Here is an 18,851-nt window from a genome sequence, read left to right as displayed (position 1 = left end):
GTAAGCCTGAGAAGGTCTTGTTGGGGGCACTCTTCAAGTTCAGACTTGAAGCCAAATGTTTGAATATTTCCTGTGAGTGAAAAACTGTGCCCGAGTCAGCAAACTCTAAAGAGCTAGATATTAAATATTTTCAATTTTTCAGGATATAAGCTCTCTGTTGAAACTACTTGACTCTTGATTGTCGAGTGAAGCAGCCATAGACAAGATGCAAACCAGTGGGCTTGGTCAGATTTGGTCTAGCCATATGTATGACACAAGGCAGAATTCGGTTTAGGAAAGGATTCAGTAATCCATAGATACAGCCATAGTTTGCTGACTCCAAAGGGTTCCCAAGAAACTAAACATCTCCCGCCAAGGAAAAAGTGCACAAGTTGTTTAAATAAACAATAACCCTAGAAAAGCATGTTCACAAAGGGCTTTCAAATATATTATTTCATTTAATCATAGATAGGGATTATTCTGAGATGTAGGCATTCTCATTTTCTGATCTTATACATAAGAAAATAAGACTTGAGGTGCTCAGGTATGGGACAGACCCAAGATGGCTAGATTTGGGCTCCCTCCCTGAGACTTCTGGACCACTATGATTTAGTGTGTAGACAAGGTCATAAATACCTTGATTCAGCATATACACTCAAGGTAATAAATATCTGCTTATGAGCATGAGCTCACTTATGTACCTTGTTGGCACCAGGTCTTCTTTGTTTGGTTTGCACATAGGAAAAAGCCTATTGGAAAGACTCAGGCACCTGCTGCTGCCTTCAAATAAAGCATGTCTGCAATCCCAACTGTACCTCACTACTTTTTTCAGCTGCTCCAATTCCAAACATTTTTCCCATGGTATTAACCCCTGTAGGACATCAGGTAACTTCCTTGCTCTTCAAGGTCAAACAGCTGGTTTCTTGATTACAGTTTAAATGCTCTTTCTACCACACACCCAGCTGGCATGTAAAGAATACATTATTTATACAGATCAAACAGAAAGGGATGAGTGATAATTTCTACAGGAGTAGGGAGTACTCAATAGAGTGGGAGGAAAATCCATCAACACTCTCCAGCCCTATTGAAACCTCCATGGTATTAACTCAAGCATCAGTCCAAGCTGTGAATAACCCAAAAACAAACATACAAAAAATTCTGTGTCCTGAATTCCAGGATCATTTTAGAAATAAACCATATTAAGGTCTAGTTCACCACCTTCTCAAACTAAAACCAACAAGGACTTCAATAACTGTTTGAGATCAAAAAAGAAAATTCACCCAGAAACAGTTCACACTGAGCCAAATTCAAGAGTAGCTACACATCAAGCTTGGAACACACAGAGTTGACACATAGGAAAGTCTTCAGTTACCAAAGATTGTGCAGGCAGCTATTACTTAATTATGACAACTCTACACAGTCAGGATATTGCATTAAGGAAACAAATGCACCATCTGTTAAGGAACATGATTTAACAGATTTTTTTTTCACTAGACTTTAGCCCTGTAAATATTAACTCTGTATGTTCAACTCAGATGAAAATCTCCATGAAAAATATTGCTATTGAGACATCTGCAAGTGATATCCTCCATATCCCATTCCATCCAATTATACAAGCATTCACTGAGTGACTCTTAAGTATCAGGTATAGTAAAACAATCTCTGCCTCCAGATAGTTTATATTTTTACAGTACAAATAAAACACCTAGAACAATTGAGTATGATACAGGCAGAATCTGGCTTAGAAAATGTATTCAATAAGCCATAGATACAGAAAATCAGATGTCTGTTTATGTTTATTTATTTACTTGTTTATTTTGTTCCTCTCCAGGCCTCTTATATAAAGTGCACTAATCCCATTCATGAGGGCCCCACTCTCTGGACCTAATTGGGCCCTACTCTCCCGGCCTAATTACCTCTGAAGGTCCCACCTCCCAATTCCATAACCTTGAGGTTTAGCATTTCAATATAGGAACTCAGGGGAAGACAAAAACATTTGGGCCACAGCAAAGAGATGAGAATTTTCAGAAAGAGTGAATTGACAGGAAAAAAGAAGACAGCTGTCCTGGCCCAGGAATTTGAATGTATTAGGAGAGCTGGGTAGAAAATTGAACTAGAGCCCAAAGGTTTAATTGGTTTGTAGTTTGCCATAGAGGTTAAAACTAGAAGTCCAAGGACAATATTGAGCCTAAAAACTTTATTTTCTTTTTTGGTTTACACAGTTTTTTTGTTTTGGTTTGTTTTGGTTTGGTATATTTAAATCATGGGCTGGGGATGTGGCTCCATGGTAGAACACTTGCCTAGTATGTGCAAAGCCCTGGATTCGACCCTCAGCACCTAAAAAAAAATTACAATAAATCAATTTCAATCAGTTGACAGTATCCAAAAGTTAGAAGATAAAAAATGAAAGTTACATATTTGACTTCTCTTAAAGAACTGGAAGAGCTAGCAACCAGAGGTGCCGTTACTGCACATCAATTCTTAGGGCTATATAGCGACTAACACATAAACAGAGGGTAAGGGCTCCCATTTATCTGGTCTCCTTCAGACCCACTGTACCCATTTTGTTACCTACGTGGCCTCCATAGGCTTTGAGTTTGCAATAATTCTCTCAAAAGAAACACATAAGACATCTTCTAAGATAAGTTAATTTGAAAATTTGAAACAATTTCAATATGATTAGAAAAGTACTTAAAATTATCTATACTGTTTGCTTCACAAATAAGTGACTGGCTGTTAGGTTTATAAAGCCATGAATTAATGAAATAGGAAACGCAGATCGAATCACTTACACTGTGGAGAAAATAATTGAGTTGCCTATAAGCTTTAAGTTGTGAATTTGAGTCAGTAAACAATAGCAGGCAATGGAAATTTTTTGTGTAGAGGAGTGATGAACTGGAGTTAATTTGGCTTTTTCAAAAGATGTTAATTCTGACTAAAATAAATTTCAAATTTATATGCTTTGTTTCAGCAAGTAAACAGGTTATTTTATGAACTATGTTGGAACTAAATGTACTGTGAAGTACATTTATGTTTTGATTTATAACTTGGTTGACCTCAATTTGAATCATTTGTCTTATAATTTTTTTCAGTGCTCTTCATGAATTTCAAAATACTTCCCATAAACTCAAGCATAAATATATGTGGAACCACAATCATTAAAATACTTTAGTTTTATAAGTTGTGTGTTTGCTATAACTTTTTTAATACCACTTATAGGCAATTATTTCCAAATGGAAAATAATTCATGCTGAATATATTCCAAAGTCCATTTTTAAATAGAAAGCAATCATTTTTGAGACATATATAGTCTAAAATTCTTTACATTTTCTGTTGAATTTTTTGAAGATCACTGTAAAATGCCAAAATGTCAATTGATCACAATAAAGAATTTAAAGTTATTTCTTTCATTGCATTTATAAATGTATAGTCAGCCTTTTTGAGCAAGTAGTGTCTCTAACAAGGACTATTTTTATCCTATACTTAAAACATTAATGTTTTCTTCATATATTCATTTAAAAATTTTAGTAATTTATGGCTTATAATAGTTATTATTTTTTAACATAAACAAGGTAACTTGAAGCACCTTCCTGATGATAATTAAGTTAGTTCAAACTCTCACTGTTTCTAAGGTGTCACTGAGTGGACACATTCCATCCTTTAGCCATTTAAAAACAATTTTTTCCATCTATTACCTTTCCTCTCCTGAAGTTGTCAGTCACCTCTCCCCTTACAATGTTAGCATAGTTATAAAATAAAATTTCAAGCTCTGCACTTGGGCGATTGGCCAAAACACAAGTCCAGCAACAACTACTAGTTATCTTTTAGCTAAGGTTGTTTTTTAATTCTATTACCATTATATTGCCTCTAGAACCATCTGTTTATAGAACTATGGTCTCCTTGGCTTATTACAAATGAGCTTGAATTTCAGTGTCTGATAACTGCATATAGTTTTATTTCCTGGTTAGGGACTGCCTGGTGACACATTTTTAAATTATTTCTGCAAGGCAAAGAATTGTACTTAAGCCAACAAAGACTTGTCCCTCACAATAGAGCTACAAAGAAAACTGTAATTATTTTGATAATCATTTGGTATCTGTGAGAGATATCCACGTATATGCACCTATTTAGATGGTGGCTGTGCCATTCAGACCTCATAAATCAATCTGGCAGGTCCTTATAATCACTTGTGCTTTTCATGTCTGAATCTTCATTTCCATGTGTATTATTCCAAAAGTGTCTTCACTAAGGAGATAGATTCAGACTTGCCTATAGTTTGATTTCTAATGTGATTTCTTTGCTTAGTTTAAAGTCATGTTGCCTTTTTTATCCCTGCACCCACTATAGTTACATGCTCACGTTAATTTGCTACCAGTGATCACCCCAATCATTTTGGCTTTGCTACTTTCCAAGTTTCCCCTTTTTTAAAAGTATCTGTGTTTCATATTATATTTTCCCCTCCTCCCTCAACCCTGATTCCCTAAGTCTATTTTACTGGTCTCCCTTCTATTTGTTTTCTTAATTGGTAAATTATAATTATATATAAAAGTGGGGTTCATTATGATATATCCATACATACAAATTGCATAATTTCATTCCCCAGTACCTCCCCTGTACCACCTTCTTCCCTGCCCATCGCCTATGCTCACCCAATATGATTTGGTGATGATTTTCAAGTTCCTCTAATAAATAATTGAGTCAAATTCCAAATATGTTATTGATAATGAGTTCCCCTTGTATAGTCATTTGTATCTCTAACTTATTCTTGATTGAGGTAGTAAGTTCATCTAACAACTTGGAATTAGGTAATATTTACATTGCAATATATAAAGTAAAGTTATCTCTTTGTGAAAGAAAAAAAACCCTAAATTATTCACAGCAGAAGTTGATAGTGTGATATGCTAGGTTGGTAAGGAATTGTATATCGTCAACTTTCATGTCTCACAACAGGGTCTTGTGTTGTCATTCAACTATTATATTTAGGTTTTAATGCTTTGTCTACTAAGATTCTAAATGCTTGAGAATATGGAGAAAGAGAGACAGATAGAGACAGAGACTGTATGTGTTACACCTCTTGAGATTTCCACAGCTTTTAGCACTATACAATAAACATACTAGGGTCTTTAAAATATTCAAAGAAGGAGAAAGGGGAGGGGAAATGGGGAAATTGCAATAGGAATAAGATTCCTTAAGGAACACGAGATGGTAAAAGCAGAGATCCAGGGCTTTCTGATCACCTCACCAACTTATTATCACTGAAGTTCCTGAAGCGAAGAGGAAGATAGTGGGAATGGTAATTCACTTATATGCTGTTTATGCTTTTTGGAAGAAAAAACATCAGTATTGAAAATTCTCATCTTTCAGAGACTGAGAATAAAGATGAAATATAAAGTACGGTTAGATAACTGTCATAGGATATTTAGCACATTTTTGACAGTCAGTACACAGCAGGAACTCAATACATGCTTGCAGGATCTTTTATTAGCAATATCTTACTATGTGCATGAACTTGATCATATGCCAGTCACAGTGTAAAGGGCTTTATATGGATTGCCCATTTTGAAAAACATTAAATTTATATAAATGGGTAATTGATTCATTTTACATATATATTTACTTAATACATATGACTCACCTTCTCAAATTCTTGCTACAGTTCTATGTGATAAGTACTGGCCTAATCCTCATCTGTACCTTTATACAAAGAAGAAACTTAGGCTAAAAATGACAAATAACTTAACCCAAGGTTTTTCTAATAGCTAACTGAATGGCTAGGTAGAGTTCAAACCCGGGCACTCCAATCCCAAAGCCTACACTTAGGAACTACTGCAGAACTCCAGGGCCCCTGATGCTTACATAATATGCCTTATTAAGACAAAATAATGCTCTTCTGTATGCAGATTCTGACCAATGCTAGGCGCCATGGTGTTAACTCTAATAGTTGTGTCTTAAATATAACAATAACCAGAAGAAGGATGTAGCTTTGAGATTTCCTTAAGAGGTTTCTGGAAAATTGAATTCCACACACAGAATGAGAGCAATATTCATCATCTTCTCATCATTTGGGGGGTCCCTGGGACAAATTCTTGCTCTTTTCAACTACAAATGTCCATGGTTGTCCTTAGGCACCCCACTGAAGGATTTCCCCTGGGACTTTTCCCGTCCAACATGTAGATGCTTGTTCTCCTCATGGAGTTCCTCTTGCCAATGACTGTCTCTTTAGCAGACAGAATCACAGTGTGGATTTTAGAGACCATACTCATTAGTGACAAGAGTGGCTTCACATTTGGAAAACATATTTCCCAGCATCTCGTGGCATAATGTCCTCTGTCGGTCTACATGTTCTATTGGAAGCAATTTCAGATTGTTTCATAGACAGTACTCACTGGGCTCCAAATCTACTTTGGGATCCACCGTTCACATCCTCAGATCCTTTTCCTGTGTTCCTGAGGGCTTTACTACTGGCCTGTGTCCGTTTCTTTGTTCCTTTTCTAATCTCTTGAGATTTTTCAGTACATGGTCCTGAGCAAAAATCAAGCCTTCAGTAAGCCCTCATAGCAGGCTGAGGCACATCACACTGTCAATCTCTGATGTGAATAATTCAGGGACTCTGAAGTGATTCTGTTCCTTTCATTCACATTGAGATCATCTTTCATTAATCTCTTGGGCGTTACAAAAAACTTGAAGTACTCCCAAAGCTTTATTCTGAAATGGGAGTGAGAATATTTGTGATCTGAACTGTGTGGGTTTTTTTTTTTTTTAAACAACTTTTATGTGCTAGAGAAATGTCAGTGAATGAGATAAGCAAAGGCTTTGCTCTCAAGGAATTTATATTCCATGACTTTGTCATTAGTTAATATTTATCGACTACATTTGATATGGAAAACATATGTTAGGTGTTCGGGAACAGCCAGTAAATAAGATCCCTCTGTCCCAATTGAATTCAGAACCAATTTAGAGATAGAAAAGATAGACAGATGGAGATCAAACCAACAGCTTTATTACTGTTAAAGCTGATTGGAGAATGTGGCTTTAGATCTGCCTTTATCGCTGAATTTAAAATACTTTTTTCCTTGTTCACGGGTGTAGTTTGACAGCTGCAGGCCATCCCCCCTAGAAACAGACCCCTTACCACATGGCAGAGGGCTGACAAGAATGCACGAATCCTGTGGACATGTTCACTAGGAGAAAGAAACGTCTAGGAAGGGCCTGAACATGTCCAGCTTGTTCAGTTTCTTCTCTTGAACAAATCAAATAGGTGACAGGAGGGGTTAGGAATATTATTCTAGCAGAAATACCGTCATATGGAAACCAAGACCAGGGTGATTATGCAAATAATAAATGAATCTCTGAAAACAAATATAGTTGAATCAGGGAAAACCTATTTGTCCTTGGAACACTAAAGATTTACTGCAACTTGTGAAAACTCTCTGGGAGTCATGGGTCTACAGGCTAATTAACAGGGATTTTGAGAGTTTGTAACTTGCAATGGTTTCCGGAAATGGTCATAATGCTAATGGGGATTTTCATTATGGAAGCAAAAATTATAGGTGAGGCAAAGATAGGGAGATCAGGAGTTGTAAGCTTTCCATTCACATATGAATTAAAATAAACAGCATTTTAAAATACAGTCTATTATAAAAGTGAAGAGTGATTATAGCAGTAATTGGGGAAAATATTTTTAATGAAACATTACATATAGAGACAAGTTGTTCGAATAAGTCTATCCTTGAAAATTCAGTATCACCTTCTTGCAGATTTGGATTTATTAAGCTATTTTCCAATATAATATGAGAGGAAACAAATGGTTTTCAATCATAACAACTAGAGTAATCACCAGTAAGACCTCAGTAAGGTTGGATGATGACTCTCTCCCTCTGGAGACTGCTGCAAACATAAGAGTCAGTTCTATTCCAAAGCTGTTGCTTGTTCCTAAGAGATCAGGTCACACTGTTGAGTCCCCCAATTTATTTGAATCTGTTATTTTATTTCAAGTGCTAATTGTCTCTCACAACAAACAGAGACTCCTCTCAGCTGCAATTATTGGCATTACAATAGATAATCAACAGGAAAGCCTGAATGCAGAGCAGGAAGAGTTGCCTTGGTTACAAACCTGAGATGCTGCGGTATTTCAGTTTTAGCCATGTTTCTAAATTTCCTAAAATTCCCCAAGAGCAAAGTGTTGCGTTCTTTTATTTTCTTCTCTGTGGCCCATCCAAGTTAGTTTAAACCAACAGAGAGATCTGGTCTTATATGGATAGTTTTGTGAGGTCTTTACAATAAATAAGCCTGCAAGAGAGAGCTTTCATTTAGAACACGTGTACGCACATGTTCATGGACTTTTAGAACAATGAGAATGAATCAGTTGTTGTTTTGTGCTAGAATAGCACATTATTATATTCGATTTACCTATAATCATAGGGTACAGCCATTACTCCATATTATACTCTCATCTCCCTTTTCTTAAAAGCAAATGGAAAAAACAGTCACCTTATGACCCATCTCTATTTCAGTCCCCAAAATGGTATTTTTTCCTTCTTGAGTGCAGATTGAGTAGGCTAATGGGGCAGGCCAAAAGGTACAGAGCGATGCTGGTAATGGTTTTTTGTCATTATTGTTGTTGCTTCTTCGTCTACTGAGTAAATTTGGGCTTTAAAAATTAAGATGATTATTCAGATAATGATTTATTAATATAAACAGTTTTGAAAGCAGATAAGAAAATCCATACTGTTCTTCACAGAACATCTTACTCCTTATCACGCTGAATTTGTGACCAATATGATCTCTTCCTTCAGTCATTAATATTGGTTACAGATTTGCTTGTTTTACTCCCCAGACTACTGACATTTTACCTAATTCAGTGAAGATAATCAGAATTTTAAATAACTGTCATTAATTAAGGGCTTCATACATTAACAAACACTGTATTAGAACTTCTAACAAATATTGTATCATCTACAATGTAATAACTACAATGTACAACAATCTTATGATGCAAGCATTATTATCCCTCCGAACAGATAAGGAAACTAAGGTTTACAGTATGATTTGAAGGGATTTTTTTAATCCAGATGTTTTTACGAACAATGTAGAGGGGAGTTTAAGAACCAGAACATCTGAATTCAAATCCTAGCTCTGCCTCTTAGAGCTGTGTGATTATTGGCAAGTTACTTAATGTCTCTCTGTCATAATTTCTATCTATAAAATGAGAGAAGTAGGATTACAGATAACTACATGGATTGAAACAGGTAAAACACTTAAAACAATGCCAGACCATAATCCAATGTTAATTCTTTAAACACTTGGAATATTGAATAATTTCCCAAAGTAATTGTGTTTTTACAATTATATTGCTATAGTTATTTCTTGTATCTATAAGTTTGATGTGTATTATGACTTTTTTTATATTTACTCACAATTTCAACTAGCTTTAGGTTTTCTTTGTTAACATTGTTATCTAGAGGCATCAAATAGCACAGTAAAAGTTAAAGCTCTGCAAACTAAGACAAAAATACCTTCCTATTCTATCCACCTTCAAAATTTCATTCACATGCCTCTCCAGTTCCATTAGAATCTATCTCCCTAGGATTTCTTCTGTATCAAAAACAAGTTTTCAAGTTTTCCCATTAATAATAAGTGTGTTGATTAAGCTTTCAGATGGAGATCCATCCCTCTTTACTAATATTAGGGTGAAGATTTTGAAGGAAAAAAAAGTTCTTCTTGGTCTGTTAGGTAAGAGCAACAGAAAGTAGAATGTTAATTATGTGGTAACTGTAGACAGATTAACTGTGTAGTAACTGCAGGCAGATAGGGGGTGGTCACTGGGGTGTGACTTTGGGGTTTATATTTTGCTCCTGGTAAGTGAAATTCTCTCTGTGTTTCCTTATTGCCCGGTCCTGTGATGCTTTCCTCAGTCACACCCTTTTACTCTGATGTTCTGCCTCACCTTGGGCCCAGAGCAATGGAGTTAGCTGTCTATGCACCGAGACTTCTGAAACCCTGAGCCCCAAATAAGCTCTTCCTCTTCTAAAGTTGTTTTTAAAATCAGGTCTTTTGGTGACAGTGGTAAAAAAATTGACTAATATAATCTCTCAGTTCATGCCAGCCGTGCCCCTCAAATGTGCTTAAGGAGAAGTGAACAGAAGAAGGAAAAGTGAAGAAGGCAGGAGATGCCCTCTAAAGGCATTCCACTCTACTTGTAAGAGTTGGAAATTAATATAGCACCAAGAATACTGAATCTCTTTGGCTGCCTTTTGAAATGCAAGTATTAAGAATCATGGATACCCATATCTTATAAAAATAAATGCTAACCTTTATGGCTTCACCTTGGGTGATTTATTCAGCCTTACATTATTATTTTGCACTGTACAGCACCATTCCTACCTCAAAACTCTGAGTCCTACAAGAGTATGATCTGTAACTTCTTCTCCCTCCCTTTCCACATACTGATGTCTTGCTGGGAAACTTCTTCTGCTGCATTTGGCTTGTTAACTTGGACTTCCAGACTCACTTCCAACTCTCTCTGCTACAACTTTGGCTTGTTAACTTGGACTTCCAGACTCACTTCCAACTCTCTCTCTTGCCTCCCTCCAGCTTGTTCTGGGGGGTCTACAGTAGCCCACTTTTACAATGGCCATGATTCTTGCCTCCTGATATTCACACTCTGAATAAACTATGGGAAACTATCAAATGTGTGACTTTTGAGACTAGGCCATAAAAGGAAATTAGTCTACCTTGTTCTTTCTTTAACAATCTACTCTGGGGGAAACCACCTGCCATTTACCATCCCTTTGGAGAGGTAGCCAACAACTAGCATCAACTTGCCTGCTGTGTAAGTGCATCTTAGAAGCAAATTGTCCACCTCCAGTTAAGTCTTCAGATGACAGAAGTCCTGGTTGACATCCTAACTAGAAGATTATGAGAGATCCCAAGCCAGATCATTCATATGAGCGGTTCCCGATTTTCTGACTCACAGAAACTGTGAAAGACAACAAATATTGTTGCAAGCTTCTATGTTGTGGAGTAATTTGGTAGGTAACAATAGATACAGGGTCTATTCTACATTTTCCCTAGTACTCTATATTTCTTTCCATCAAAATTATTCCAATTGTCTACTTATCTCCTCCACCAGCATGAGATAATCTTAAGATCAGAAACACAGCGATGAAACTTTGAGTTCACAGAGCTTCAGAGATCTGGACAAGGACTATTCCTAATGGTTGGACATGATATGCACTTCTTCACATGTGCCTGCCCAGTGTGCTGGAGCAAATAGAGACTGAAGTCCAGTTGTCACCAAATAAGCCTTGGTGAGGGATGCTGCCTCTGGAAAAGAAAGACCTTTTTTTTTAACTTTGCACAAAGGCACTTTTATTCATTAAATCTTGTCAAAGGGCCACCTTTCTAATGCATTCATTGTGTCAGTCAGGGTTCATGCAGGAGGCAAAATCCACACATAATTTGAATAGGGAAAATGTAGTAGAAACAATAGCTACAAGGGGAGATAGAGGTAGTCGAGGGTCATCCAGTAAGGGAGAGGGAACTCCAGACACACAATACAGAGACATAGGAGAGAGCCACTACCCATAGGACGGAGGCAAAGTATCCAAATAAGAAGTAAGTCTATAAAAAGATCCCTGCTACCGCGCTGAGGGACAGAACACAATGGGGTCCACTGAATGTCAGAGACAACATGCAGCAAGAGCATGACCTGCTGGGAAGCCATTGTTTGCAGAGCTGGGGGAAGAGGCCAACTGAGTCTTCCCCATAACTACCACAAATGCCATAAGAGAATGCACGTTGCAATCACAAGGAAGAGCCCCTTCTTCTCCACTGTCCCTGCCAGCACCCCCTATTGACAAACCTAGCTTAGTGGCATTTGGCAAGGAAGAAATATTACAGAACCAATTATCAGGGTCACAAAGTATTGATCTGTGGCAGAGAAGCGATTGTTTGATAGTTGCCACATCCAGCTAGAAAGTGGCCTTCTTCTCCTTTGTCCATCCAGAGGGACACCTTTCTCAGACTCACACAGAGGCATTCTATGGCCCTGGTGGTTGTTTAAAGAGCCATGAGATGGAGTATGGGGCATCTGGTGTTCAAAGCTTTTCTTGGTCTGGTTGTTCTTGGCAGCTGCTCTGCTGCTTCTCAGAGATCGTTTGTGCAGGTGTCATCTCAGTTAGTTCCTTGACCACGCCGTCAATCTGAACTCATTATCCAGTTGGCACTCCTTCATGGCTCACATCTGAGTTCACACACCGACAACTCCTGGAGGCTTCCTTTCCCACAACAACACAGCAGCCTATATTTTCTGAGCCCTGGCGTCCACAGAACACCTGGAAATCTTGTTATTACAAAGGTGGTCCTTGCAACAGATGTTATGTATGCTCCCCCAATGCTGAATCTGATGAAGACACAGGACTTCTGTCATTTTTAGGATGAGTGGCTCATCCAAGCAGCTTGGTCTAATACCTGTCAGGGGTAACATTTTGTGATACAAAGTCACAACAGTATCTTCACTAAAAGGGATATAATAGTAATAGATACTTGCATAGAGATACACAGCATAAAACTACAGCTTCTCCTCTCTTCCTATATGTATTATTTTTCTATAAATGAAATGATAGTATTGCCGTAAACACCAAGCTGTTCATTCTGCCGCTCTGAAGAAATACACTAACTTATGATGGATGAAAACATTCTACTTCCAGTGTACTAAAGGCAAAATTAAAAATCAGTTGGTTTAGTCGACATTGATTGAGAGTGAAGCTATAAGCAGAAGATATATCCTTATCCTAAAGTAACATACAACATACTATTTTCTGCCATGGCTTCCTGTTGGATTCTCTGCACTAAACTCTTTCTTAAACTATTTCTCTTATATTTTGATATTAAATAAAATATCAAGAAGATATTTTTGGAAGAGCTGCATCAAAATCCATGTTCTAGATTTTGTTGGTTATCACTACAAACCACCCTTGAGATGTACATCCTCAATTACTAAAGAACCATAGACAAAGGAAAGAGTTGGAAAGTACATTTAATTTGGTTCTGGTAAGACATCTCTGATCAGTAGTTTCTTATATCCTATTTTTTTAAAAAAAGAAAGAAGGAAAGAAGGGAAGGAGGGAGGAAGGGAGAGATAGAGGGGAGGAGGGAGGGAGTGAGGGAGGGAAGGAAGGAAGAAAGGAAGGAAGGAACAATTTTTACATTCTATAAAACTATAACACAAACTAAAAATCTACAGAGAATCTTTGAGTGTTTTTCTATATTTCTTGGAGACATACTGAAAAAAAATAGATTCACAAGCAAATAAGATACAGAAAGCTAATGACCATTACTTTTAAGAAAGGAAAAACAGCTACTATAAATCAAATTTACTCATCAATGATGTCTTGCACTGAATTTAAAGAACAATATTGGTTAGTACCAATCAAAAGAGTGTAGGAATGATGCAGTTGAAAAAGGAAAGAGGCCCAAAGTGTAATGATGATACCAAAATGATAATTAATGCTAGTTAGCATTCTCTGAACTCTTTTGGTGAGCCATGCACTCTTCTGAGCCTACAAAGTAGCTATAGCTATTATGGGCCAGCCTGACTCCACTTTTAATGTACTGTGCCACTTACATGTCCCCAATTGAAAATAGAGACATCCACTTTAATGTGTGTTAACATATTTATGGAAGAACAGATTTCCAGAGGCATAACCTATAACTGATAAAACCCATACTTGCTATATTTTACTGAATAAATGGAATTGAGGAAAACATTTTTAAAGAGACCAATATGTCTCTTTAAATGAAAGAGACATATAGTGGGTTACTTGACAAACTATATTGTTAAAACTCATTCATAGTCTTCATGGCAATAAGAGGTACTTAGCATCTTTATTTTCATTCTGTCAGTCCTGTCTTCTGATAACAGTATCAATACTGGGAAGAAGAAGGGCATTTTGAAGTCCATAAATGAATACCTGGTCTGAAGTAACTATTCAGAGTTGTTGGGGTTAGGTAGAACATAAGCTCCTCCAAGAAGAGTCATAATTTTCTTAAGAAACATGTTATAGTTTAGATAACCATAGGTATCTAAAAAGCTTCTATGCAAGAAAATACCAGAAGGCTTAGAGGAGAAATGATTGGGTCATGAGAGCTTTAACCCAATCAGTGAATTAATCCCCTGACAGAATTAATTGAGTGGTAACTGAAAACAGGTAGAGCTGGGCATGTTGGCACATGCCTATAATCCCAGCAGTTTGGGAGACCAAGACAGGAGGATCATGAGTTCAAAGCCAGCCTCAGCAATAACAAGGTGCTAAGCAACTCAGTGAGACTCTGTCTCTAAATAAACTATAAAATAGGGCTGTGGATATGGCTCACTGGCCAAGTGCCCCTGAGTTCAATCCCCAGTACCGCCCCCTCACACACACACAAAAAAAAAAAAACAGGTAGAGTGTGTCTGGAGGAGGTGAGGCACCGAGGCCATTCTTTTGGGTATATATTTTGTATGTCGTAAAGGCAGTCTCTCTCTGCTTCCTGATCATTATATGAGTGGCTTTTCTCTGCCACACCCTTCTGCCATGATGTTCTGCCTTACCTTGAGCACTGAAGAATAGAGCCAGCTATCTATGGACTGAGACCTCTGAAACTGTGAGCTCTCAAATAAACTTTTCCACCTCTACTATTGTTCTGGTCAGATTTTTTAGTCACAGCAGTGAAAAACCTGACTATAACAAATCATTTGGATATATATATAGAGAGAGATAGATATAGATATAGATATAGATATAGATACAGAGATATAGATATAGATAGATATATAGATATATAACAAAAACTCACTCAAACATGGTTAATAAAAAATAAATAAAGGGTTTCAGCAGAAGATCAGAGGGATTTCCCACAAAACTCAATTGTAAGAAGTCCATCAAATCTGTAGCTAAGAATGGGGAGGAAAGCACCAACAATAGAGTTTGCTTTTTCTTTCTCTCCAAGGTTAACATGGTCCCTCATGCCCACTGATCTCTACTAGGATTCTTGTTTGTGTCAGCCTGCTAACCTCTTTTTCCTGTTCAGGTACCTCTGTGCTACCCCAAACCTAAGATAAGTCCAGAAGCTTTGATTAACAAAAAGAAACGATGGGCCCAGTGCAGCCTATATATGATCCACCCTTAGATCCAATGACCTATATAGCCTGAGAAGAAAAGTCAGAGTCATAAAACACAAATGTGGGTCTGTAATGACTCAGCGTAGGGCTGGTGAGTGTGTGGGAGTTTGGGGGGCCTGAAGGTTTTAAAGGAAAACTAATCAAATTTTCCTGTACATCAATACTACAGAGAAGTAAATGCTACACTACTTCCCAAGGAAACTTGAGTAGGATGCTTGGTCTCCCAGTCCTCAATTTCCTCATCTGTGAAATGGCGATAGTAAGTTTGTGTGTGACTGTGAGGATTATATGATATAATTCACATGTCATACTTAGAATGCAATGCATTTTATTTATTAATTGTTGTTATTATCTGAGGTCTACTCCTAATACCTGAAGGTTTAAGAATACCTGAAGAGATTCAAGGCCAGTCAGCACACTTGCATAGTTTACTAAAGATTCTGCATTTCCCATATGAAAAATCTAGGGTTCCATTAATTTGGGGGTAAAATTACTTTCAACTTTTAGAGAAATATCATCATTTTAGGTCACTCACATCTCTTCTGTACCCTTTAGGCATAAATTTTAAAAAAAAAATCGTGTGTGTGGTGGAAGACCAGTGGAAAGTTTTGGATTCCAAGGAGGAATAAATATACAAGAAAACACAAGCCTTGGACAGTGTCCTGAGGACAGCTGGCAAACTACTGCAGTGGAACTGGCTGATCAATTAGTCCCAGCAACCAATTTCACTGGCTTTTCCATTTAATTGACTAGTTGCTTGACCACTGCAGAAATGCCCTTGAATGCAGGCATTATTGAACAAAACAAAGTGCCCCATTAAAATAGATGCAATGAAAGAAATGAGGCTCTGCTGGGAACTAGATTTAAATAAACTTCCCCAGCTTGAATGGCAAGAGGCTTTCTTTTCAAGTCTTCATTATTTGGAGTTGTTTTGTGATTTCAGGGAGAGATATAATTTTGTCACCATTCTCTACTGCTTGAAACAATGCTTTCCTCCTTTTTCTAAGCTTTTGTTAGGGTCTTTGACAATTCCTCTAATTCTAGTCATTGCCTAAATCTTTATTCTTTCTCTGAAATCTGATATTAAACACTGTTTTAAGAATTTAGATGATTTCCTAGTTTGTCCTATAAAAGGAGAAACTGCTTCTTTTTCTCTTGCTAGATTAGTACTTCTACCCCTCCACCTCCCTGAATTAACTTATCATTCACTTCGTACTGCCTTCTCCTTGTCAAAAAAAAAAAAAAAAAAGGGTAAAAAGCTATGTATTTTTTTTGTCCCCTCTCTCTGTACTGTCACTTCAGATTCACAGTTGCTAAGTATTCCAGGAGCCCACCAGAGGGACTTTCTCATGGTGTGATTTGCAAACTTTGAAATAACACCCACCAGCAGAAGCACCATATGCTCTGGAGTTACACAGTAAACTGACAGGAGCATTTCATTTGTCATCTGAAATTCAGAAAATGTCAGCAATTTTCATACCCAGTGATTGCCTAAATGTCTCTCTGGTTAGCAAGGAGTAACATTTACTCTAAATGCACATGAAAATATGAAACTTTATATTGTGATCCTATAGGAATAAAAATAGCAAAGCCAGTATTAAGATCTACACAACTCAGTGAGCATATGGACAGACAGATCAAGTTTCTAAACTTACTTATACCCTGTGTGTGCATATCTAGGTGAAAGGTTTTATCCATAACGTTTATGGCATTTGGACTATTCACATTTTGTAACATTGATGATTCGAATGTATCTTTTTATGATAAAATATAATACCAATGAATATTTTAATTCATTAAAGGCAAATATAACATAAAACACAAGCTGTTTCCTTTGTGATTAAATTTCATCCAGCTGCACTAGCTACAACAGAGCCAAGAGAGAAAACTACTTGGCAATTCCTCCTAATTAAAGGATGTTAATTACTCCTAAATACTATACACTTTCTGTGTTATAAAGGTTCATCTGAATCAATGTTATTGTGGTACTAAAAAAATTAATAATGATTTCAAATCTAATGAGTACAGCCAAACTACCCATTAGTTCATCCTTTAAAATGATTTCACAATGAAATCTCTCAACTAGTATTGCAGGAAGACCGGAATGTTCACAGCCCAGCACATTTTGCACATCTTTATGTATTAATCACAGTACCTGACGGTGTTTCTTCTTCAAAACCAAATGCTGATGACATGATAGAAGCAGAAGCAGAGATTGGGAGGAAGAAGAATCAATGCAAGACCCTCGGAGCTTTCCTTCACCAAGTTCATGTCTGGCAGCGAGCTTCCCTGCAGTAGAGGATGCTGAGCTCTCCACTGCTGGAATGACCTGTAGATCATGATCCGCAGGACAGTGAAACTCACTGTTACGGGCCCCAGCTGTTTTCTCATCTGATGCAATAGTCCTTCAAGGTAAATACTAATGTTTCTTTTAGCATATGAAGACTTTGAGGCTCAGAAATGAAAGTAGCCAAGTTTTCCCAATGAAGGGGCAGAGCTGTACTTGGACCCAGTCTGAGACCTCAGCTCACAGATTCCTTCCACTAACCATGCTCTCTGTCACATAAAGGGAATTGTATAAAAACCTCATTTTGCTTTATGACCCAGTGTTCTTCCTTTCCTATCACTTGTGTACAAGTCCTACAGTATTTATTTCACTTCCGACTCAAGAAGTGGTTTGTTGCCTTAGTCTATTTGTGCTGTGCTGAAGCTTGGATGTAGTTTGTTTCCTAAGGGTTCAGGTGCTGGAGGCTTGTTCTCCAGTGTTCTGATGCTGAGGTGGTAAAATGTGTAAAAGGTGGGATGTAGTAGGAGATGGTTAGGTCTTGAGGGCACCATCCTCAGAGAGATTAATGATGGTCCCACAGGGCAAGTTCTCAGGAAGAGGACTATTTTAAAACGAGTTTACCCTACACCCTTCAGCATACAATTGGTTCCCTTTCTGCTTCTCTATCATGTTGTGATGCAGCCACGAGGCCCTCACCAGAGTACAAATAGATGGAGCCACTTAATCTTGGACTTTCAACCTCATATATTCTCTTAAATCAACACAAAATGGACTAATACATAGGACTATAACAAAATATTTAAAACTAGATAATTTATGAATAATGAAAATGTATTTCTCACAGTTCTAGAGGCTGGAAAGTCCAAGATCAAGGAACTGGCAGATTCAGCATCTGGTAAGGGCTGGTTTTCTCTCCTTTAGAGAAAACTGCTTTGTTGCTGCATGCTACCTGGAGGAGTCACTTTCTGCCTCTGAGCCTCAATTTCTTCACCTACAAAATGAATAACAGCTTCTGGTTCTCTTAAGATTGTGTTGGTTATCAAATGAAATAATGTATTGGCAAAGTATTTAGAAAAATATAAACTGCAATACAAGGCACGGTGCATTAGTCAAATGCTACATGGAGAATGACTACAAAGGAAGAAAATCTGAACTTTCTATAACTCACATTTTAATGCTTATTTTTTTTTCCTTTTTTTTCTTTTTTTTAAATTTTTTATTGTTGGTTGTTCAAAACATTACATAGTTCTTGATATATCATATTTCACACTTTGATTCAAGTGGGTTATGAGCTCCCATTTTTACCCCATATACAGATTGCAGAATCACATCAGTTACACATCCATTGATTTACATATTGCCATACTAGTGTCTGTTGTGTTCTGCTGCCTTTCCTATCCTCTACTATCCCCCCTCCCCTCC

The 18,851-nt window shown here is 37.3% G+C and overlaps 1 long non-coding RNA gene across 1 annotated transcript; it reads right to left on the bottom strand.

The window, feature by feature from the left end:
- Nucleotides 1-8,310: 8,310 nt before the first annotated feature.
- LOC125611797 lies at nucleotides 8,311-18,276 on the bottom strand. The gene is made up of 3 exons (XR_007342036.1): nucleotides 17,298-18,276; nucleotides 11,095-11,304; nucleotides 8,311-10,957 (listed from the first exon to the last, which is right to left on the bottom strand). It is a non-coding gene; the product is annotated as an uncharacterized LOC125611797 (long non-coding RNA).
- Between the last annotated feature and the right edge of the window lie 575 nt (nucleotides 18,277-18,851).

Source organism: Marmota marmota, unplaced genomic scaffold (assembly GCF_001458135.2).
Source record: "Marmota marmota marmota unplaced genomic scaffold, marMar, whole genome shotgun sequence".
Lineage (NCBI taxonomy): Eukaryota > Metazoa > Chordata > Mammalia > Rodentia > Sciuridae > Marmota > Marmota marmota.
Note: the sequence above shows the minus strand (reverse complement) of the source record. Positions and strands in the feature narration are given on the sequence as shown.